Genomic DNA, 24077 nt, shown 5'->3' with positions numbered 1-24077 from the left:
CTCTGTCTCTGCTCTCTGTATATCCGCCTTTCCAATAAAAATTAAAAAAAAAAAACAATAAATCTTTAAAAGCATTCCTAACATGAATTTCAGGGTTCGGCACAATGGGTCAACTGGCTAATCCTCCACATCCAAGTGTGGCATTCCATATGGGTGCTGGATTGTGTCCTGGCTTCTCCACTTCCCATTCAGCTCTCTGCTTTTTGCCTGGGAAGGCAGCAGAGAATGGTCCAAAGAGAAGATCCTGGTTCCTGACTGAACTCAGCTCTGGCCATTGTGCTCATTCGGGGAGTGAACCAGCAGATGGAAGATCTTTCCTCTATCTCTCTCCTTCTTTCTGTAAATCTGCCTTTCCAATAAAAATAAATGTCATTTAAGTTGGGGGGGGGGCGGGGAGAAAGAGAGAGAGATGCAAACTCAGAGCTTCAGATAGAGAAGGCAGGAGGTTCAAAAAAATGGCAAAAGAGAAGACAAATGTCTGGTTAAGAGCAAATTGTAGATATTTGGAGTTGCTGTATTCAGGCAGTAGGCAGAAGTAGAAGTTAAAATTGAGAAATGTACCATGGCATACTTCCTGGTTCAGTTGTATAGGTTTTTAGGCAACAGTGAAATACTCAGTAGCCCAGCACACTGATCTGATAAGTTCATACCTAATCCGAGTTCGTATTGTAGCTGGAGTGGGGTGATCACAGCAATTCATATCACCACAGTCCAGAAAATGTATACAATGATTGAGTTGCACACAGGATGAAGAAGGTATGAGTGGGCAGGAGAACGAGAACAGTGGGGGTATAGTAGGTGATGCTATCCCTAGCATGTTTCACCTTTAGAACAGTAGCTGCAAGAATGTAATTTTCCTGCAGATTCTGCTCCCGCCCCCATTTAGGAGAAAACCGCAGCTTTGGTTCACTCCAGGACGTCAGCATAAATTCAAGTCATCACCTATCCCGGTGTGTCCGCTGACAGCCCTTTTGCAGTGGGTCTTGTAAGAACCTGTAGGCTTCAGGGAATATCTCAGATTCTCTTTGGCCTTATGATTGAAGGTAAACTTCCAAAATGCATGAGTACATTGGATCTTTTTTTTTTTTAAAAGTCGGGCCCGGCGCGGTGGCGCAGTGGTTAAGGTCCTCGCCTTGCACGCCTGGGATCCCATATGGGCGCTGGTTCTATCCCGGCAGCCCCGCTTCCTTTCCAGCTCCCTGCCTGTGGCCTGGGAAAGCAGTCGAAGACGGCCCAAAGCCTTGGGACCCTGCACCCGCGTGGGAGACCCAGAAGAGGCTGCTGGCTTTGGATCGGCATAGCATGGCCGTTGCGCTCACTTGGGGAGTGAATCATCGGACAGAAGATCTTCCTCTCTGTCTCTCCTCTCTGTATATCCGCCTTTCCAATAAAAAAATAATAAAAATAAAATCTTTAAAAAAAAAAGTCAAAAAAACATTTTCCCCGTTGTGAAAGACTGTATCTTCCTCTCATCAGTGGATTGAGACTTCTCTTACTCTAGTCTATTTTAGCTGTAAATACTCTGAAACTTTATCTAGTTTAAGTAAAAAAGGAGAAATTTTTATAAGGAAGTATTTCTAATATGCCAAATGCAGGAGGTTTGCTGGTCCTTGCAAGAAAGAGGAAACTGAAAAGCTATAAGGCCCCATACCACGTGCCCCCTCCCCTCTCCCCCTTCCTCTTTCTTCCCTTTGTTTCTTTCTTCTGTCGTTCTTTTTCTCTTACAGCAAACCAACTTTCTATGCAACTCCACGCACAAGGATGGCAGTCTGATCCCACAATAATCTTAAATTCAGAGCCTCAATAACCTTCTTTTAAGTGATAGAGGCTGGTTCAGCTCGAGCCCGGGGTCTACGTCCCAGAGTTGAGAAGCACAGCCACAAACAAAAACTGAGGCGCTTGAAGCTGGCTACTATGGATGAAGAGGACATTTTCAGAGAAAGAGAGCAGAACCCGTCATCTAAATTAGGCCTTGGAATCAGTGCATTACCAACTAGCAATTATGTCAGGTAAATTGCTGCTTTTAAGAGTAAGTCCTGGTGGGAATCTATTTTACAAAGAAAAATACCTTCAGTAAGTAGGTACCAGTTTTTTCTCTCTCTCTCCCTCTCTCTCAAAGATTCATTTGTTCTTTTTATTGGAAAGGCAGATTTACAAAGAGTAGGAGAGAAACCGAGAAAGATCTTCCATCTGCTGGTTCACTCCCCGAATGAGCACAATGGCCAGAGCTGAGTTGATCCTAAGTCAGGAACCAGGATCTTCTCCTGGGTCTTCCACATGGGTACAATGTTCCAAGGCTTTGGACCATTCTCTGTTACCTTCCCAGGCAATAAACAGAGAGCTGGATGGGCAGTGGGACAGCTGGCACTCCAGTTGGCACCCATGTGAGATTCGGCACTTGCAAGACCAGGATTTAGCCACTGAGCCATCAGCTACTTTCCCCGCCCCCATCATGCTGTTAAGTTTAAAACTCTTAAAATGTAGAGCACAGGTGCGGTTGACATTTAGCATAGCTGGCCACATGATTACTGGCACTGGAAGGACGTGATCATTTCCTAGTTTGCAGCGAGGAAAACTGATTGAGCTGACACGTAGGGAAGTGTAACTGCTCTGGTTCTCCCCCCGGGAAGGAAGTGTTGCTTGCCAGGAACATCTGTGCCTTTTTGACTATAAGGAAAGATGAGACGATTAATGTCAAGACAAGAATATGCTGAAGTGCAGATGTTTTGAAAAATTTCTTTGATGTAGTCAACCTAATTAAAAAAAAAAAAGAACAAAAATGAGCGGTCCTGAAATATTTTGGATATGTACTTGTAAAAAAAAAATGTTTGCATGTTTGTTAGCTTAACTCACACACCCTGCCTTTACTTTTTGCTCAGTCAACCTGGGCCCTGAATAAGTCAGCCCTGAGTCCAGCTACCGTTTCCTTCCGGAAAGAAACAAACGAACTCCTAAGTTTGGGATCTATTTCCATATCTTGATTTGAGCTGGTTTTGCCTTCTAACGGTTTTTCCTGCATTTGTGCTCTCACATTTAATAATACACTTAAGAATGAGGTCTTCGTGGCATCATCATTTAGTGACATTAGTTTCAAAAATCTGCAAATGCAGGTCTTTGCATTCATAACAACTCAGCTCATTTCCTTCCCGTTCTGTGTGGTGCAGTCCTCTAATTGTGACAAATGTTTCAGGACATTTTTTGAGAATTCAATGTACTGCTGACACCTCCCAGCGTGCTGTTATCTGTAAAATTGGCATTCCATGGCCATATTAGATATTTACTAACTGTGCTAAAGGTTTTAAAATACTGGTTTTTTTTTCTTAAATGATGTATTTATTGTACTTGAGTTACAGAGAGAGAGAGAGAGAGAGATTTTTCATCCATTGGTTTACTGCCCAAATGGCCACAATAGGCAGAGTTGAAACGGTCTGAAGCTGGAAGTCATGAGCTTCTGCCAGCTCTCACTTGGGCCATCCTCTGCTGCTTTCCCAGACCATTAGCAGGGGAGCTGCTAAGACTAGAACCAGGGAACATGTGGGATGTCAGAGCTGCAGGTGGAGGATTTGCCTACTGTGCCACCACAGCAGCCCCTAAAACGCTTTTTCATTTAGTCTTCAAAATATCTCTTTGGACAGAGCTATTCTTATCCTCATACTAATGTGAAAATGAAAGCCTAAGACAATTTAAGTGACTTATTGGTGAACCCGATTGAAATCTCTGTTGCCCAGAATCTCAGACTGAAGTTCTTAAACTTTTGGTCCTGGATTGAAAGCCTTGTCTTCAAATTAAAACTACGTAAGAATTCAAAAGCGATACAGAAAACCAGGTTTCATCTCACAGTCAATGAACCGAAGCCTTGTAAGGGTGTTGGGTTTGGGAGTGAACATTAAGACATACTACTACCAGGCCTTTCCATGGTGGAAGCCCAGTGTGGTAGGCAGACCCCACACACAGCCCCCCCCCCCACACACTGGTCATTTCCATTAGTGTCTACCTTTTGGCTCGGGCCATACAATCAATTCTGAATCTCAGTGTGTAGCTATGGAGCTCACATCTTTACGAATGTCAGGAAGAACTTGGTTAAATCCCTTGGAATTGTCCTTTCCCATTAGCATATAAGAGGAAACTTTCTGAAGTGTTTGCCCTGGGAACAGGTCACTACTGTGAAAGTCACCAGCAGGAATCATATAAAAAAACTCAAAAATTCTTTAAGACACAGACTGGAAAAAGCTCAACATCTCAGGGTAGCCAACCTTAGTGAGGAGAGTGACTTTTAGTCTTTGATACTACACAAGTTACTTCATCTTTCTGTGAAGTGAAAACTTCTTAGTCTAATAAGCTTAGGGATAATATATTTCCCTTATCCATCTTATCTTCCATTAACCCAGGTTTCTAATATGAAAAAAAAAAAAAGAGGGACAGGTGGTTAGCGTAGTGTTGAATATGTCACTTGGGATGATCATATATCATTTCAGGGTGTTTGGTTTCAAGATCCAGCTGCCCTGTCAGTTCCAGGCTTCTGTTAAAGCACCCTGGTAATGGATCAAGTACTGGAGACCCTGCTACCCACGTGGGGCTTAGTAGATTGAATTCTTGGCTTCTTGCTTTGGCCTGGCCCAACTCTAGCTGTTGTGGGCATGTAGGGGGTGAATCAGCAGATGGGAGGGCCCTCTCTACCTCTTTGCCTTCCAATCCAAACACCACCCCCCCCCCCAAAAAAAAAACCAACTATCTTCCTTCACAAAATATTCTCAATATTTAGGCCAACAAACTGTGGATATTAAAAAATATCATGCCTACTTGAATAATGCAGCATTGCAAAAATATACACAGCACTTAAAGCTTTATTTAGAAATCAAAGGGAAAGAGAGAGATTGCAATGGATCTACCATGTGCTGATTCAGTTCCTAGAAGGCTGCAACTGCCAAGACTAAGACAAGCCAAGGCCGGGAGCCAGGGACTGCATTAGGATCTCCTGTGTAAGGGGCAGGAGTCGAAGCACTTCTCCCTGGCCTTTAGTGCGGAGCTGGATCAGAAGTGGAGCAGCCGGGAAGTGAACTCAAAGAGGATCCTGACATCACATGTGGTGGCTTTACCCGCTGTGCCACAATGCCAGTCTATTACTAGCACTCATTAGAATGAAGGCTTTTGCCTCGTTTCTAAATTGTTTAGTCTTCTACAACAGGTATTCCCCCGCCCTTTCTCACATTAGATAACACCTCCATTTCTGCAGTTCGGATGTTTTTCATTTTTAACCATGACATTAAGATCACCTTCACTACTTTGGGCTTTTGTTCTGGTGTCTACCTCAGTATAGTTTTTGTTTGTTGTGCAGGAAAAAGGGAACCCATAGTTGTTGCTGTTAGCAATTTTATATTTTGGGCAGATTTGAGATTTGTCGTGGACTCACAACTCCCATTTCTAATCTCTTTAAAAGAAGGATCTTCTGGCCTCTTGTACCTGGAAGAAGGTAGCCATAGTTAGGCAATTTCCCTACAAATCCCTCCCTGTTATCAAGAAAAAAAAAAAAACACCCAGCTTTATCAATTATTCATTTTAAAGGAATCAGCACAAATTCAAGTCATTTCCTATTCTGCTATCATCTACTGAAAGACCTTTGGCAATCGGTCTCGCAGAAGAGAACAAAAATAAAAATAAGGCATTCAACACCAAGTAGAGCCCGATAGTAAAAACTGGCCATTCAACCTAAGGTAGACCTTAAGCCAAGTCCCTAAGTGGCTCACTTCCCTTAGGTTGACAGAGGGGGGCTACCAAGTGAAAGGGGCCAAACACTTCATCCTTCAGTGTCCTCCAGGCACACTGACCTCTGACCTCTCCCCTTGTCCCGGAACTTGCCAAACATAGCTCCCGGCCATTTTTCAGCGTCTCTTTGTGCTAGTCCCCCCAACCTGAAGTTCTCTTCCACGCCCACTCCTCCCCTGGGAGACTCACAGGTCCGGCTCATTGTTTTATTTTCTATCTCTATTCATAATGGCCCCAGACTTTGAGACGTCTTGCCTGCCCACTGGGAAACAGCACACTCCCACACTCCCCCTCACTTCCTGCCCCATTACTTCGTATTTTCTTGGTGGCCGGTACACATCAGCATCTTATGCAATTACAGTTGTGTGTGTGTGTGTGTGTCCGGGAGGTTGGGGTGGAGCGTCTATACAGTCCCGTGTACCTAGTAGGCTCTCAGTACTTATAAGGGAATGAATGGGGCTCACTGGGACCATGGAAGTTATTTCTCTAAACGCTGGGCCCGCTTGCCAGCCTGCAGCCTGCCAGGCACCTCGCGGCATCCTCGCCCTTTTGCAGAGTCAGGGATTTCATCGCAGGCCAACAGCAAAAGCCCTGAGAGCGCGTTCCTCCGGGGCTCCCCACCTCGAGGGGGAGTAGGGGGGTGCCCAGCGTCCTGCGGCTCAGGAGGGGAAGAAGAGGTCCCTGCAGAAGCCGGAACGTGGAAGCGAAAAGCAGAAAAGGGCCAAGTACACGGGTGGGGAAAGTCTCCTCCGTAGGCCCGGCTGACTCATTCCCGGCCGCCTCCAGGGCAGGCACACTCAGACACCCTCCCCTCCGGAGAGGGCCCGGCCTTCCGCGGGACTCCCGGGGCTCGGCCCTCCTCGGCCACTTCCACCCAGTCAGTCTCGCTTTGGGCCGCGGTAGCAGCGAGGCCGTGTCGCATCGCCAAGAGGCCGGACCCCGGTCAGCCAGCAAGTCAGCCAGGCAGCCATCCAGCCAGGCAGCCAGCCTCGCGGCGCATGCGCAGTGGCAGGGCGCGCGCGCCCAGCGCCGTCCGCGCGCGCCGTCTTCTCCCTGTCGGCCGCTGAGGCGGCTTCCTGAGTCAGTCACCCACAGGCCGCCCGCCCTCCCGGCCGGGGCGGGGGTGGGAGGACGCCAACGGGAGCGTCGCCTTGTCGCCTACGGCGCTGACAAGGACGGTGTGGCCTGCGAGAGGGTGGAGACTTGCGGCCGTGACGGCTTCCCGGCTGCCCCAAGTGGGAGTGGTGTGGCTTGCAGGAAGGAGAGAGGAGGAAGAGCAGCAGAAGGGGGCAGCAGCGGCCGCGGCTAACGGCCTCCCGGCGGCGGCGGAGGCTTGACAGGCTGGGCCGGCGCCCGGCTCTCTCGGGGCGGGGGAAGTTGGCACCTCCGCCTCTGCCCTTCCCTTGGCACCTCGGCCGCCGCCCCCCGCCTGGGCCCGTCCCGGGGGGGGCACAGGAAGAAGGCCCCGAACGATCGGTCGCTGCGCTCCCAGGGATGTGAGTGGGGAACCGAGCCCGCACGGGAGGGCCCCCCCCTCCCGAAGGGCCCAGCCTGGCGGACGCTCGGGACCCTTGCCCGCTCCGGGGGGGCGTCGCCAAGACACCTTGGCCCAAGCCGGAGGCGCCTGGTAGGTAGGACCAGCCTCCCTGAGAGCATGGGGATGGGGGATTGCGGGGAGCCCCGGGCGCCTTATCGGTGCAGCCGATGGGGTGGGCGTTATCACTGCCTGGCCTCTGGGGGCAGCGTGGGAGGGGGTGGAGGGGGGGGACCAGCAGCTATCTCTCCAACCCCTTCCCACCCTCCCGATCCCCCGCCTCCCGTATCCCCATCCCCCCCCGATCCTGCTAGTGGCGATGAACTTGAGTGTCAGAAAAAAAAATCTTCCTTTAGAGGAAACCCAGAAAGCAGTATGTTGGTTGCTGCTTGCATCCGTGGGTGCCTTATGCCTGCCCTCACCACCCCCTGGCTTACCCCTCTTGTAAAATTTTAAGACATTTTAGCCTAGAAGAGACTATCTCTTTCTATTGGGTTTTAACTGCTGTTTTTTAAAAATATATATATATATCTATATTTTTTTGTAGGTTTCAAAAGCAGGCAACTAGAACAAGATGTGAAGTGTTTTCTGCACAGAGGCTCTCCCTCCCTCCCTCCCTCCCTCGGCCACCGACGGTGGGTACCCATCCTGGCTGCCCCCTCCCCGCCCCACGGCTTCCTTCCCTCTGCGAAGAGGGGCTGCGGGTGTCACGGGCTTGTGTAGACAGGCAGGGCGTGTTGCTGCTTAGTAGGCAGGGTTCAGGCAAAACTAGGGGCAGAGTGTTAAACTTTTCAGTGTTGCCCTAGGAGAGCAATTGGAGGGGTGCAGTGTCGAGGGTCGCTCTTGGATCCGCGGTGGCTGTGCAGGGGGGGGAACTGGGGTGTTGGCCCTGACCCTTTGAGCTCCAGCGGCCAGAATTTGCCCAGAAACGCTTCTCAAATGCTGTGGAGGCCGTTGGCTGTTGGTCCTGGGGGTCTCTGCTCCCACATTAGGAGGCTTGCTTCCTGGATGGTTTTTTGTTTTTTTTTTTTTTTTTAATCTGCCCAAGCTTGCTGTGGTCGGTTGAGTTTACCCGGTTGGCTTTCCGGTTGGTGATTACTCTGTCAGGGAGGAAACTCCTTTTCTTTGAATGAACAGGACCAGGAGCGGCCTGAATGTGTCAGAGAGGGGAGGAGACATGTGCTGAAGGAAACCCCAAGTGGGAATAAGGGAGACGACAGCTGCTTTGGGTTTCATAATAGCTCTGGGAACGGGAGTTGTCGGGTTCCTGAAGCTTGTGTTGCAATGCCTGGCTCGGCTTGTACCACTTCAGGTGTGACAGTGGCTTTAGTGAGCTTTTTGATGTGCAAACTCCATGTGCGTAGCACTTAGCTAACAGTCCATGCATGAATGGGAAGACTGCGTGGCGGCTGGCTGTGTGAGCACCTGAGGCTTGGGCTTGCCTTCAGCGAACACCTGTGAGGGACCAGTCACAGCCATGTGCTTCCTTTGGTGCCTGGTCCTCCGCGCTTTGGGACAAGGGCGTCTTTCTGTTCTCCACCTGCCTGTTGATGGCGGGCGGAAGCCTTTGGAAACAGCACTGGAAAAGAGTGTTGGCTTTGGAGTCGCTTATGGGCTGGAATCATTGTACTCTTCATGCTTGAGACTCACATGGTTTAAAAGCCCTTGAGCTGGGCCCCCATGCTTCCGGGAAGCCTGGTGGCTGGAATCCTCGCCTTGCATGCGCTGGGATTCCATGTGGGCACCAGTTCGTGTCCCAGCTGCTCAACTTCCCATCCAGCTCCCAGCTTGTGGCCTGGGAAAGCAGTAGAGGATGGCTCAAAGCCTTGGGATCCTGCACCTGTGTGGTTGACCCGGAATAAGCTCCTGGCTCCTGGCTTCAGATCAGCTCAGCTCTGGCCGATGTGGTTGCTTTGGGAGTGAGCCAGAGGACAGAGGATCTTTCAGTCTGTCTCTCCTTCTCCATGTGGGTCTACCTTTCCAATGAAAGTAGATAAATCTTAAAACAAAATAACTGTTGAGCCTTGCTTCTCTTTGGAGGTTGTTGTGAGGATTGGAGGAGATGCATGCAAAGTGTTATATTGCTTGGCCACCGTCAGAGTCTTGGCTGCCTTCGTGGCTGCGCTGTTAGGAGGAAAACGAAATAAAGGCAGAATGTCTCTGCCAGGGCCAGTGTTTCTTCCTCTTCCATATAAAGGGCCAAAGAACTTGGAGATGGTGAGCAGGCGAAGGGTTAACTCATTGCTTGCCTTGAGCCCCCTATCTGATGCCCCTACCTGCTGTGGTGCTGCCCTCTTGTGGTTAAACTGTGTTAAGAACCTGTCTTGCTCCTCTCCAACTACATTTTTTGGGGGACCTGGTCAGTCTCCCCTGTCTCAAACTGTGTGCCCACGTGCATAAAGGAGCAGTGAGCTCCTTGAACCGTTAGTCTGAGGTGGTTCGGCTTTAGTGTTGTATACCAACATCCGTTACTGCAATGTCACCTGTTTGTAAAGCTGTCGTCTTAGAACTTGCTCTGCTAAACAAAACAAAACAAAACAAAACAAAAAACACAAACTGAGGTGTGGAAATCAGCGTGGAACAGGAAGTGGCTGTGTGGTAGAGTCGACTTTGAGTCCATGGTTGGAGAAGTTGTGTTTTTTTTTTTAAGGTATGAGGACATCACCTATGAAGAATCCTAGTACTTTAGATAGAAAGGTTTGTGGGAAAATACTAGATTTTATTTTCACGGATAATTTTTTGGAATTCATCCACTTTTTTTTTCAAGAACAATTTTGAAGATTTCCTCACGTTTCTTCTGGCCTAAGTTGCTAAGACTCTTAAGGGATTCCTGGATGAAGATGTCTCGAGAACCTCCTGCCTTCCTGTTTAATTGGTTTTTCCAATAAAATATAATGCTGGTTACAGCGAATCATGGCTAGATTCATTTATTTTCCTCCTGCTAATAGCTTTAGAGCTTCAGTTCTTTTACTTTGTAACTAATTCTGTTGTTTGCTTTTTTTTTTTATTAATCTTTTTTTTTTTTCCAGCAATCTGCTGCAGCTGCTATGTAATAACATGGCCCCAAGTGCCAATCATGGTTTATGCGCCTTAATTTCCTCCTCTCCTGATCATGTAGGCTTTCCTTTAGATATTATGTTTAAGCTGGCTCTTTCATTTATATGTATATTAACCCAAATGACATGTTTGAATGTTTTCTGGCCTCTCTGATTCCTGCCTTCCTGCCTTGACCATCTGGGCTTAGCATACGGAGAATCTAATCAGCCTGTTGGACTTCCATGTATCTTCCTTCGGTTTTTTCTCAATAGAGCTGTCACTGTGAGAATTCTTATTGTGGCGTTCTCTGACCCTCACATCTTGGCTGTGTTGCCATTTTTGACCTGTTAAATTGAACGTTGTTTTCCTGGCTTTCAGGACATGCTGTCTGATCCACCTCTGCCCTGTGGTTTGTGTCGGGGTTCTCGGCACGTGTTTCCTGCTGTTGTCTTGGAAGTGGAGGTCAGGAGTTTTGAAAAGCAAGTCATGCTTCTTCTGTTGCTGATAGACTCAATCTTTCTCCCATGCAAGTCTAATGTCCTTCTACACCGCTTATTAGGTCTGGAACAACTAGTGCCTTGCTCTCCTAATCTGGAAAAAGGGAGAATTGTAGTACTTTCCCCATAGGATTGTAGGGAGAATTAAGTGAGTTCATGAATTAAAACCTCACAAGCCCAGCATATTAAGCTATTCTTAACTGTTAGCTGTTATAATTGTTTTTCCTACAGCTGTAACTAGGACTATATTCCCAGTTGAAATGCTGCACAATTTGTGAAAGTGTTTCTTGCTAATTTTTTTTCTTTTTACATATTTCTGTAGCTCCATAATGTTTTAACATTTGATGGATGTTGCCTGATTATATATTGAAATGTAACTTTACTCCATAAATATCTATGGTGGGAGAAGATATTTTTTTAACCATGTCCCAAAGATTAAAAAAAAGATGAAAAAAATGAAGTAGGTTCCCTGAAGAGTTACAACTGGGGGGGGGTGGATATGATGAATAATAAAAGGTATAGATATTTGAGACCACTTAGACTTGAGGTGAGCAGAGAATTCTCTAGGAAAAAAAGGAGGTAGAATTAAAGCAGGGCAGTCACTTCATAAAAGGAAGTGACTTGCATATCATATAAGGTAGAATATGGACGACATGTTCAAAGAATAGTACATTGAACAGCTTGACTGAAATTAAGATTATATGAGAGACTATTAAGAAATCAGATAAAAAATAGATTGCAGTTATATTATGGGTGGTTTTTTGGTGCTGGGATGAGCAGAATATGCTTCATACCGTGAGTAACGAGAAACCATCACAAATCTTGAATTGGGAAAAAAGAGCTTGTTAAAATAATATTAGGAAAAATAAAGTGGCACCTGTGCTAGCTATAATATGAACTGGAAAGAGAAGAGATGCAGAGATGTGGGAAAAAGTCTGGGCCTGAAGTGATGGGACTTGAACTTACAGGAAATAATTCTGACTTGATGTCACAAGACTTTGTTATGGATTCAGTCAAAAAGGAAGATATGACAAAGGGGTAGTTAAAAAAAGACTTCCAAGTTTGGTCCTCAGTGAAGGGGGAAATTAATCAATGTTGGAACTTGAAGACATCTCAGGATGTCTGTGCCAGTCCATCTTAACATTTTGTGCGTTAAAAACCTCGAGAACCTGACGGGTTTTTAAATGTGTCCAAAGTTCCTGAGTTGGTGATGAAGGGTTGGAACTGGGTTGATGATAGATGGTTAAGTACTCTGAGTAGGTGGTTGAGGCAATCTAGACAATTGAGCCCATGTTTTTGACCTATAGACAACAGAATAGGCATGTTGAAATAGACAGTGGGACATATGACTGCAACTTGGTAAAGAAGTTATGGTAGCTTGTGTTCAGAAGTAGACTAACTTAATCAAGAAAAGAAGTTTGGTTAGCCCACACATCTGGAGATTTAAAGTCTGAAACTGGACAAGGTGTGTTTGGCTCCTGGTGAGCGCCTTCTTGGCTGTGCCAGATCATGTTGGATCACAGCATGTCAGGAAGGATCACACTATAAAACAGGTAGCCAGAGTGACCAGGGTCCTCCAGGGCTGTCTGAGGGCACACCATCTTGGCCTAAGGCCACCTCCCAATGCTGCCACCCTGGGGATCAAGCTTCCAACGCATGCATTATTGTGGGACAGACTGAAACGTATCCAACCATAGGCTTTTACACCTCGCCTCTTCTCTGTGGGCTCCAGGTTGTCTTCTCATATCCTTATAGGATTTCTCCTTTCCCCTTTCCTGGTCAGATGATGAATTTTCCAAGTCTTGTCTATTTCCTTTTGCCTCCAAATTTCATCAGAGAACTTACTACAAGCAGCCAGCAAAACCCAAATACCACTTGCAAATTGATTGTTGCTTTGCAGTATCCTCTACCAAACAGGCTATTCCACAACTGTACAAGTCAGCCCTTGGTCAGGTGTTAGGATGTGGGCACAGAGCCTCTTGGTTCTTGGTGCGTGTGGCATTACTTCAGTTTCTGGTGGACACTCATTTCCACCTGAGGCTACTCCCCTAGACTTCTTGTCTCTGAATCCTTACCCGAATTGCCTGTCAAGCCCTGCTCATAACGTTCCAGGCTTTTCCTAACCTGAAGTCTTCTGACCTCTGCTACTCAACTCCGAAGCTGCTTTCATAGTTTTAGCCCTGGTTACAGCTTTCCTTCAAATCCAGTTTTTGGAACAATACTGAAGCACCTGAGGCCAGATGACTTAATACAGAAAGGAGATTTATTTAACTTACACTTGCAGATGTTCACAGGCATAACTCAGGTATCAGGATATCTCTGGTTCAGGACTTCACGGCCAGCAGTCCTCCCAACAACAGAGCCTTGTGGGAGGAAAAGATCACAACTCAGAACTGGACACCAGTGAGCAGTGATCTGGGGGGTCAGATTCATTTGTGTGATAGCTGGCTTTTGGGAGAACTCTAGGAATCCCATGAAAGCTGCCTTAATTTGTTTTAAAACCATGCCCTCAACAACCTGAACACCACTCACTAAGAATACCTCTTTCTTTTTATGTGAAAGAAATTTTAAATTATTTTTATTTTTATTTTATTTGAAAGGGAGAGAGATTTGCCACTAGATGGTTGATTTCCTAAATACCACAACAGCCAGGGCTGGTTTAGGACGAAACACTTGAGTCCAGATTCAATCTGGGCTTCCTGTGTGAGTGGCAGGAACCACAAGTACTGGAACCATCACCTCTCGCCTGTAGAGAATGCATTAGCAGGAGCTTGGAGCTCAAACTGGGCACCCTGGTATGGCATGCAATGCCCTAGATGGCAGCTTAACTGTTGTGCCAAATGCCAGCCTTTAGACATGATCTCTTAAAGATATCATTATCACCTCAGCATATTACCACACTGAGTACCAAACCCACACCCCATACACATCAGAGGGACACCCACACCATAACCAAACAAAGCATTTGACAAGCGATGTGTAAATCAAACGGTAGACCCTGTCCCTGAAATGGAAGCGAAATTCTTAATAGATAACTCATAAAACTAAGGGTAGAATAATTGAATTTCCAGTTGAGGAGGACTGGCTAGGACAAAATAAAACACGAGCTATTGTGATGCCCATGCAGTGTGGCCCCATGATGTAATCCATGTTGGAATGGTTCATCAGCTCTTGGTTTCCCTTGCATGCTTTACCCATGTATGATGCCAATTTTCTGGAGCTCCTTTGTATAGCTTACTGCTTGCTTCTTCTTCTTCTTCTTCTTCTGTATTAGTTTTTGGAAGAAAGGTATTCATTATTGCTTACTGAATGATTTTAGTCTAATAAATTCTGATGGTGAAGTATAATGCTATGAGATAATGTTTTGGTAATACGAAGATCATGCTGTGTTTTGCAAATCAGAGATCGGGGACTTATCCTGCTGTCAGTGTGGTATGCGATTTTGAGCAAGCCGTGGAGCTGTTCGCTCTCATTTTTTTTTTCCTCTCATTTTAAAAATAAGGGAATGGACTGTGTGTTTTATTACCTTAAAAAGAATCACGGGGTGAAATATGTTAGAGTTAAAAAGGAAATGGCTCGCCAGTGCTTTTAACAAACCCGGCAGGCCCCTGCTTTTCCCATTCCTTCGCCCCTACCTCTAAGTCTCTGATTTCTGTTCTCCAAGGAAACTGCTTTCAAATCTCACAGTGTCTTTTGGTTCTTATCTCTATATTTTGATTGAAAAAGAATTCACCATTGATAGAACTTCCTAAAAAAGAAGACTAGAACTTCCTGCCTCTTCCTCTTTGCCTCTTTCCTTTCTACAATGGCAGAACTGTTCAGTGACCCATTTAGGGCTCCAGATTCACTTGACTAGAGGAGTCTTTGCCTTCTCCCTTTTTTTTTTTTCTTGTGTTACTTCTTCCCTTTGTGGCATCATTTTCAGCATTATCTATGATGGTTCATTGAAAATACAAATAAAAGATGTATTTGGCTATAAGACTTCTTGAAATCCATTCATTTAAAAATAATGCAACATTTTCATGAGCATTCTAGAAGACCCCTTGTTATTCCGCTTGCCACTGTTGTAAAACACAATTAGCCCCCTCCCCCTAAAGAAACTAGCTCTGTGAAAGAAATGCTGTGTGGCGTCTCAGATTATTGTGGGTTAGTAGCTTGGATGGGACACGTCAGGGAAGCGTGTGCTTCCGCTCCGCAGTGTCTGGGACCTGCACGATCTTGCCAGCTTGGAGAGAGATTGCGACCCTTAGGAGCTTCCTTTACCTGCCGGGGAGTAGACGCTGACAGTTGCCTGTTCATTGGAGCATGCATATGTGGCCTGGACTTTTTCACAACACGAGGTCCTAAAGCTGGTAAGGTTTTTTTTTCATGTAGTGAGTTGAGATTTCAAAGCCAGCATTTCATTTCTTTCTGACTATGTATTTATGAATGATTTATCCTTTCCAGTTGCACCGTGTATAACTTTTGTGTCATGCTATTGGTTTATAAATATGTCAGAAACCTATTCAGATTTAAGAAGGTGGGAGAGTTAGGCTGTTTCTTGATGGAAGGATGAGAGGCTAAGATTTATCCTTGGTGTTTTTTTTCCCCCTACTTTTATTAATTAATTTATCTTTGCATATTGTTTTGAGCAGACAGGATTAGAATTCTGCCTGTGATTGTCAGCTGTTGTACCAGTGTTTTTATCCTAATCATGTTGTCAGGTACCACTTCTGCTGTTGTCTTGAGTTTCCTCTCTTGAAAGCCTACCACCTCCTGATGGCTGTGACAGGAGGTTTCTCTCTTTAATGCATATCCGCTGGAAAATTCTCCTCTCACGTATGACAAGAACCAAGGTCTCTTTCCTCTTTTGCATGAATTCCACTGCAACGGTATGGGCTTGAAAAATAATCATTTTGAAGTGGTACTTTAAGGAAGGAAAAAAAAAAGCTTTCAAAGATCTATTTGAAACATTTCCCCCCTTTTCTTATCATTCTTTTGTGTACAATATATAATTACATATATTGTTGTATTTATATAGAATCATAAATCTTCATTTTGCTTTGTAATCATCCTTAGGCATGATCCTAAGGAGTAGATTGCAGTCTGTCTTGTTGCTTAGGGAAAGGCCAGGGACTCAGTCTGGGGAGTCAGTGACCCTTTCCAGCGCTCTACTAAGCAGGAAGCCAGGGCTTCAGTTTTGTTCAGGGGTCCAATGTGAAACTGAAAAATTTGGCTTCAGCAGCTTTAAATATTCATCATAAATATTCATCATCCCTTGCCTAAATGTAAGAATTGTGACATTGTTTTAAGATACATGATACATTTATTTGGGTCGTTTCATACACAGTTTTAGGAGGTAATTGTAGTATATAAGATTTGAACGTCTCTTCCAATAAAATTCAAGTGAATAAAAGTGATCTGTATAAAATTAATCATTCTCGGGGAACAGGGAGAAACATACTTACAGGTGCTTCTTGCGGTGGACAGAACTTGACGAGTGGGTTTTAGTATCTTTCTAGATGTCTTTGCTTAGTAGTAAGTTTACATTCAATTTCAAATGTTTTTTCAATGTGTAAGGTCATCTTGTTCACTGCAAGCCGACTCATTTTAATTCAGTATTGTATTATGGAGTTGTTCACATTGCGATCATTAGAGATTTGTTAATTCAACCCATTTCGTTTCACTCATCAACCCTTATTCCTTCATCACTTACTGACTCATAATTCCATGCTTGATTAGTCATTTCTTGGTTGGTCACTAGCTCAATTGTTCAGTTATTATTAACTCCCGGGGCCACTTGTTTGATCAGCTGTGTATTCTCTTTGTTGCCTGCTCTCTTACCTGGCTGATGGGTCGATCTGTCACCATGGGTGAATCACTCGGGGTGCCGCTCAGTCATTCACTTGCCTGCACACGCCACAGAGTAATCAGTGTACAGCACATCACCCATCAAATCAAACATTAGCACCATCAGGTATTAAACATGTCTTTACTGTCTGTTTTCTGCTGTGCGCAAGGTATACTGCTGAGAATAGGTCAGTTAAGAGGAAAACTCCATCCCCGTCCCCAATAACAAGTCAAGATTTTGAGGTGAAGGAAAGAGAACATTTAATCTCAGCAGATGACAGAATCACCTCCCCCCTCCTCCTTTTTTTTGTAGGAGGCTGCAAGGAAAGGGTGCCAGTTTGGGCAATCCTTGAAGGAGCTGTGGGTCTCTGATATCTGGTTCTGGGACGTGTCCTTAGGATGATGGCAGTGCGCTGCTTCTCTGCTCGGGGTGATCCTTGAGGAACACAGCTGGTGAGATTAGATCTGGGCTGAGCAGGTCTTCCTGCTGTGCGAAGCAGAAGTCGGGATAAGGAAGGAGGAGGCAGTGTGTGCCCTGAGGACACGGTGAGCCGGAAGCTGGGCAGTCCAGCCCCGAAGCATCAGCTTTTCCCCCCCTCTGTTCAGATTGCTCATTCATGTTATTTTATACGTGATTGCAAACCGACTTCAGCTCTAATGCCTTCATAACATTCTGTCAGCTAAGTATGCAACAGTTTTAAAGATTCCTTTGAGAATCACTGCATATTTTCTTTACTGTTACAAACAGTGTTTCTTAGAGATCTTGGATGCGCACACTGTGATTCTTGTATTTTTTACAAAAACAAAGTCTTCGAGATACCTTTGTTCTTCCTTATAGCTTTACCAGCACTGGGTATTGCAAGCCTTCTTATCTTTGCTAATCTGATAAGGAAGAAACGATATTTCATTTTTAATTTATTTTTCTCTGATTATTAATGATATTAATCATGTTTATGTTTGTGGGGTTGTTAGCATTTCTTTTGTAAGATGTCCATTCATATTCTTTGTTCATTTTCTTTCTGATTTTTAAAAAAATTTATTTATTTATTTTTTTGAAAGGAAGATTTACAGAGAGAGGGAGAGAGAGAGAGAGAAAGATCTTCTGTCCGCTGATTCACTCCTCAAGTGGCCGCAATAACCGGAGCTGAGCCCATATGAAGCCAGGAGCCTGGAGCTTCCTCTGGGTTTCCTACATGGGTGCAAGATCCCAAGGCTTTGGGCTGTCCTTTACTGCTTTCTTAGGTCTCAAGTCAGGAGCTGGAAGAGAAGTGGAGGTACTGGGACATGGACTGGCATCCATGTGCATGGCAGTGTGTACAAGGCAAGGATTTAGCCACTAAGCCATTATGCTAGGCCCTTCTTACTGATTTTTAAGAATTGTTTGTATAAATATAGTAAACTTTTGTAGCATACTTTTTATGTTTTTAAAACTTTGATTATGGTATTTATATATTTTTTTCCTGTTGTTTTTATGCATTTATTAATTTTTACTGGAAAGTCAGATTTACAGAGAGAAGGAGAGACAGGAAGATCTTTTATCTGCTGGTTCACTCCCCAGGTGGCTGCAACAGCTGCAGCTGAGCCGATTCAAAGCCAGATTTCCCACATGGATGCAGGGTGCTAAGGCTTTGGGCCGTCCTCTACTGCTTTCCCAGGCCAAGAGCAGGGAGCTGGATGGGAAGTGGAGCAGCCAGGACACGAACTGGTGCCAACATCTGATCCTGGTGCAAGCAAGGCAAGGACTTCAACCACTAGGCTGCCGTGCCAGGGCCTTTTTCTGTTATTTTAAAAAATGTAATAATATTTGTTACAAAGGTGAGGAGGTTAGAGACCCAGGTAGGCTCATGCCTTTGATCTTAATGAGGACGGAGAGGTTTGGTGTTAGGAGGGGAGGACATTGACGAGATGTTTGTTTTCCCTCCTTTGTCCTTGGGGCATGAGAGAGAGACAATGTAACTGGCTTCCTGTTGTGGTACTCTTATCAGTGCCTAGGGGCTCAGACTGGTGTAGAGGGCTATTTGAGTGGTCTTGATTGTTCTAAGAAGTTGTCAGCTCTGCTACACCAGAGGAGAGAAATTCTTTGTAAGACCTATTGGCTGTCCTTGTGTATCCTCATGTGCCCCCAGACCGAGGTACTTGCCGTAGAGTCTCTAGTCTGGAGTGTTCCAACTGTTCTTTTCATCTTTTGATTAGATACTCGGTCTTTTGTTAACTCTGATGAGCTGGCTCTCTTGGTTTTATTTTATTTATTTATTTTCTTGTTCATCTGGGTCTGCTCTCCATTCCTGCAGAGGGGTCAGCAGCTGAGGTGACCCAGTCCTGCAATATATGCTTCAGGATCAGACCACATTTGATTGTGATTTTCCCTGAGGTCAGAGGGCAGGGATTAAGCGCAGCAGTCTAGTTGGGGAGCCCCCTAAAAGAACTTCACCTGGGAGGTCTTCAGACCTTGCTCCCTTGCTCTCGTGTGTGTCATCTGGTTCAGGGACAGGCTCAGTCCATCCAATGTATGTACCAGTGGGCGCGGCTGCCTGGTCAGTCCCACCCCCAGGCCTGGCTCTTGCGTAAACAGGCAGGAGCTACAGCCTAGCCCAATCCAGCCTGTCCCCAGGTCAGGCTCTCCCACATATTGATGAGTACCATGACCCAAGCAATTGTGCCATCTTCTTATGCTCTCCTAGGCACACTAGCAGGGACCTGATTCAGAAGTTGAGCGTCTGGGACTTGAACTAATACCTATAGTGGATGCCAATATTGCAGGCAGCTGCTGAACCTTCACACCACAACACTGGTTCAGAGACTTTCCTTTTTATTATTATTTTTAATTACATTGCATTATGTGGCACAGTTTCATAGACTCTGGGATTCCCCTGACCCCTCCCCGTGCCCTCCCCCCATGGTGGATTCCTCCACTTTGTTGCAGTATTACAGTTCAAATTCAGTTGAGATTCTTTCATTGCAAACATATACCAAGCATAGAGTCCAGCATGTTATTGTCCAGATGAATTCAACAGTTACTTGGGGAGACCATCCCTGGTCTGAAGGTAGAGCTGGCAGAATATCATCCCGATCAATTGAAAGCCCCAACATAACATCAACAACAATTTACAACATTATGGAATTAATTGACATGGTATTGAGTATCCAATATGTTAAAAAAAATGCAAGTTCTTAACCACATCCTCTGACTACTTCATTAACATTTCAATTTGAGTTTATATAGAGAACCGGCTGCTATACACCTTAAAATGGCTCTAGGGTACTATTCAGCTGTCTCGTGTCTATTTTCATTTAGTATATAGCAGTTTATAGTGTTGAAGCATAATTTTGCTGAACTTGGCAGATTCTAGGATAGTCTAAACTGGCTTATAACTCCAACAAGGCATATGTCAACAGCTGAGGTGCAGGACAGTTTTAGGAGGGGTGTGCAGAGAGATCTTCAATACCTTAGTGAGGAGTAACTAATCTTTGTGTCCTACCTAGTATGGTATATGTGAATCCATGCTGACTGTTTCCTGTCTGGTTCTAAGCTTTCCTTGCTGTTCTCTATCTATTCTAATTTTTTTTGTTTGTTTGTTTGTTTTGGGGGGGGGTGCTCTGGAGCGACCCTGATGGTCATTGCAAGAGAGAGTGGGGATCCAAAATTGGAACTAAGGACCAGAGAAAGCTCCTCTCCCTAGTGCCAAAGAAAGTTTACTGTTCTTCTGTTTCTGTGGACTGCTCAGGGCTCCTGGCTGTTGTTCCGATGACCTTGGATACTGTGAGGGAGGATTTGGACTTCTTCCATCCCCTGTGGTAGATCCAAATGGGGGTGGGTGACCTCAGAGTTCTCGGCCTCTGAAGGCACTCCAATTCACCGTGGTCTCCTTGGCAGTTGGGATGTAGTCCTTGGTGCCCATACTGATAGTCCTTGGTGAGGATCCAGGAGTCTCCAGGGTTGGGATACAAGCCTCCTCCTGTTCACCTGCTCCACTCTGGGGTCCCTCCCCCACTCCGCCCCTGCTGCTCTGGGCATATGACCTCCTGTTAAGAGATTGCCAGGGTCGCTCTTTGATCCTCCTATATGTCTTACAGTTTTACTGTTGTCTTATTTTAGAGACAGAGGCAGAGAGAACCCTCCCATCTGTTGGTTTCCTTTCCAGTGACCTGGAGCAGCTGGGACAGGAACTGGACAAAGCCAGGACTCCAAGAACTCTGGGGTCTCATATGATGGTGGGGACCTCATTCATGGAGCCATCACCTGTTGCTTCTGTTAGATTCCAGGAAGAGGGAATCAGGGAATCAGAGGCAGCCTAAGGTGCTTTCTTTGGGATGTGGATGTCCCAAGTGGCATCTTTTTTTTTTTTTTCAGACTTACAGAGAGAGAAGGAGAGAGAGAGAGAGAGAGAGAGGTCTTCCATCTGCTAGTTCACCCTCCATATGATCATGACAGTTGGAACTAGGCCTGTCTGAAGCCAGAAGCCTGGAGTTTTTTTCCCAGTCTCCCACATAGGTGCATTGGATGAGGGCTTGTACTTTTCATTGCTTTCCCAGGCACATTATTAGGGAATTGGACCAGCAGTGGAGCAGTCAAGGCTTGCATCAACTCCTGTATGGGAAGCTGGCACTATAAGTGGAGGCTTAACCTACTAAACCGCTGTGCTGGCCACCTCAAAATAGCGTCTTAACTACTGTGCCAACACCTGCCTTTTTCCTTTCCTTTCTTTTCCTTTCCTTTCCTTTCCTTTTCTCCTTTCCTTTCCTTTCCTTTCCTTTCCTTTCCTTTCCTTTCCTTTCCTTTTCTTCTTTCTCTTTCTCTCTCTCTCTTTTAAATTTTGAACACATTAAATCTAGGCTGTGCTCCAAAAAGCAGGTTTTTGATACAAGGTTTTTACTGTGTCTTTTCTCTAGCAGATATACATATATAGCTAGATATATATCTGTATATATATATATATTCCGCCCCCCCCCCCCAGCAGTTTGTTGGACTCTTTGTACTTGTACCATAACTGTTTGGTTTGATGTGCACCAGCCAGTGCAGGGTCAGGTACTGTCTGTCACCTGCACCAGCCAACACATATCAGTGGATGCAGCTTCCTGGTCAGTTCTGCCCCTAGCCCCATATCACGTACACTGATGGGTGCTGTGGCCAGCCCAGCCAGCCTGCCACAGACCTGTTTCTTACGCATACCAGCAGCTGCTGTGGCCTAGTAGGGGCAACCCCTGATAACCTGCACCAGGTCCACTCTGAACCAGTGATTGCATGTGTCAGCCTCTGCTGCAGCCAGCAGGTGCTGCAACCCATCCTTCTCCCCCTCCACCTTTCCCCCTGCCCCACCCAGGCTCTCCTCCCATCCCCAGCTCCTGTTTCTGGTGGGTTCCTGCCAGGTGAGTTCTGTGGTTCAGCCTGGCTTGGCCCATCACAGCCCCCGGCTCTCCATGCAAACCTGTAGGTGCAGCAGTCCCACAGAGGCGAACCCACAAATCCCCTAGAGAATCTGCCTCCAGATCCCGTTCTCTCGTGTTCCAGTGGGTACTGTGGCCCAGCCTCATGTGGCCCAGCTCTTGCTCCAACACTCACTGTCGGGTATTGTGGCATGTTCCGGCCAGGAGCTAAATTAAAAAGAAAAAACAAAAAAGGGAATAAGCAACTATGCTGGCACTCTTGTTAACACAAATCTGGCATTAGCCAGGTCCGTAATGTGTGGCAGCTGTTGGCTGTTTTTCTCTCATCAGTGTGCCAGTTGCGCAGGTACAAGGCAACCCAGAAAGTGGAGTCTTTCAATCACAGTTATTTCGGGATAAATAAAAAGGAAGAGTAGCTAACAGTAAGACGGTGGGGACAAAACTCATCAAAGGGCTGAAACTGGTAATCTTGTCTGGCTTTCTCGAAGCAAAGCCATCAGAAGAATATGACTGATAACTTTCTATTTTCAGGATAAGTTGGAAGCACAGACACTGTGTCCTTGCTTTCTCATAAAGCTGGAAAGAAGCCCAAAGGAAAGGGGATTAGCTCTTTGATATTTGTAAATGTTGCCTTTGGGGAGAAACACGCCTGTTAGTCCTTATAGATCATCTCTAGGCGTCATTTGCTTCTCTAATGCAGAAGAGCCTTGGTGGCTAGTGATGTCCACAAGGTTTGTTTAGTGGGGACTTCCATGTTTAAAAATCCCCTCCCCAAACTTTCCCGGAGGAGGAAGGAGAGAGGAAATGGGGAACCCATACTCTTGTCCATAGAAACCCCAGTCTGATTGGGGTGTCAGCCCTTTACTGAGGTAACTTCCTGGTCTGGTGTAAAAATGTCTATTGTTTCATTTTGTTTTTTTCCCAGAAAATTCTTTGATAGTCAGGTGCTCATCTGTTTGTTCCTAGACCACACACCTCATTGTCTGTTGACAAGTTTCCAGGATTTGAATCTGTGAGGAGTGATGAGCATTGGCCAAAGACCGATGGAGACCCTCACCATTTTAGACCCTCCTCACTTTAAATAGCTGTTTCCAGCAGGCTTTAGTGCCCTTAAGTTTCAGTTTTGATTTCCCTTAGGTTTCAACTCCCTTATGTTTCCGTTTGGGTATCTGGCTCTTCAGTTCCACACCCAATTTTGTTCCCTGACAGCCCTATCTACCAAGTCCCTTGCAGCCCGTATCCCTGGCCGCCGCCTAGTGCCATGGCTGCCAATCCCCACCATCCTGTATTAGTACTGCCCTTATGCCATGAAAGCAGAAGCGTATAAAACTCTTCTTTATTGCTCCTGCTTCTCTGCATGGCTACCTCTGTCTGCGCAGATAAAGGCTGTCTGACTCTGCTCTCCCGGCCCTCGGCTTTCCCTGCTCTCTGCCATGCTCTTCAGGCTCTCACTCCTTCCTCGGAAGCCCCTGCTGTCACTATGACAGGAGACCTCTCTCTGCTCTTTGCCGTCTCCCCCCCCCCCCCCGCCTTCGTGCTGTCATCTCTGCTGTCTCTCCCTTCCCCACGGCCACCTCTGCCGCAGGAATAAAGTCCCCCCGTGGGACTCGCTGCCTTTGGCCTCTTGGCTTAATGGTGAAAATCCCTAACAATCACTGGCAGTAACAGAAGCCATGGACCTCTGCATGTGAAATCGGCACTGAGTCTGGGATGGTGATCACGCCACACTGCCTACCTCTCAAGTTCGACTTGTGTTAGCAGAGTTACGTTACTGGCAGATTACCTCAATTCTGTGGAGATTTGTTTTTAGGGCTTCTTGGAATAGGTCTATTTCAGCTTTGCTTTTAGTCACAGCATATAGTTCTTCAAGGCTTGCTGGAGTTTGAGCGGGAAGCCCGAGGTAGCTGCCACTTCTGACACAGCAGCTGTTGATAACCCCTTCCTATTCCGTCAGATTCCCTCCTGGAGCCTCTCTCTGGGCTTCTAGATTTTTGTCCCGTGGACTCAAACTCAGGAGCCAGCCACTCTGTGTC

At 45.9% G+C, this 24077-nt stretch overlaps 1 protein-coding gene across 4 annotated transcripts in view; it reads left to right on the top strand.

Moving 5' to 3' along the window:
• Nucleotides 1–24077, top strand: part of JAK2 (Janus kinase 2) — a 78970-nt gene that overhangs the window by 1726 nt on the left and 53167 nt on the right. Inside the window, exons 1-2 of one of the 4 annotated variants that reach the window (XM_040988887.1) lie at nt 6988–7390; nt 7845–7932. The exons of 1 other annotated variant lie outside the window; for it this stretch is intronic. The gene's annotated coding sequence lies outside the window, so the exon portion shown is untranslated. Of the gene's footprint in view, nt 1–6987; nt 7395–7844; nt 7933–24077 lie in introns of those variants that run through there. 2 more of the 4 variants (XM_040988888.1, XM_040988889.1) reach the window with 2 other exon arrangements.

This window comes from Ochotona curzoniae, unplaced genomic scaffold (assembly GCF_017591425.1).
Source record: "Ochotona curzoniae isolate NIBS_2020 unplaced genomic scaffold, NIBS_Ocur_1.0 contig_50, whole genome shotgun sequence".
Classification (NCBI taxonomy): domain Eukaryota; kingdom Metazoa; phylum Chordata; class Mammalia; order Lagomorpha; family Ochotonidae; genus Ochotona; species Ochotona curzoniae.
This window is presented reverse-complemented; position numbering and strand designations above follow the sequence as displayed.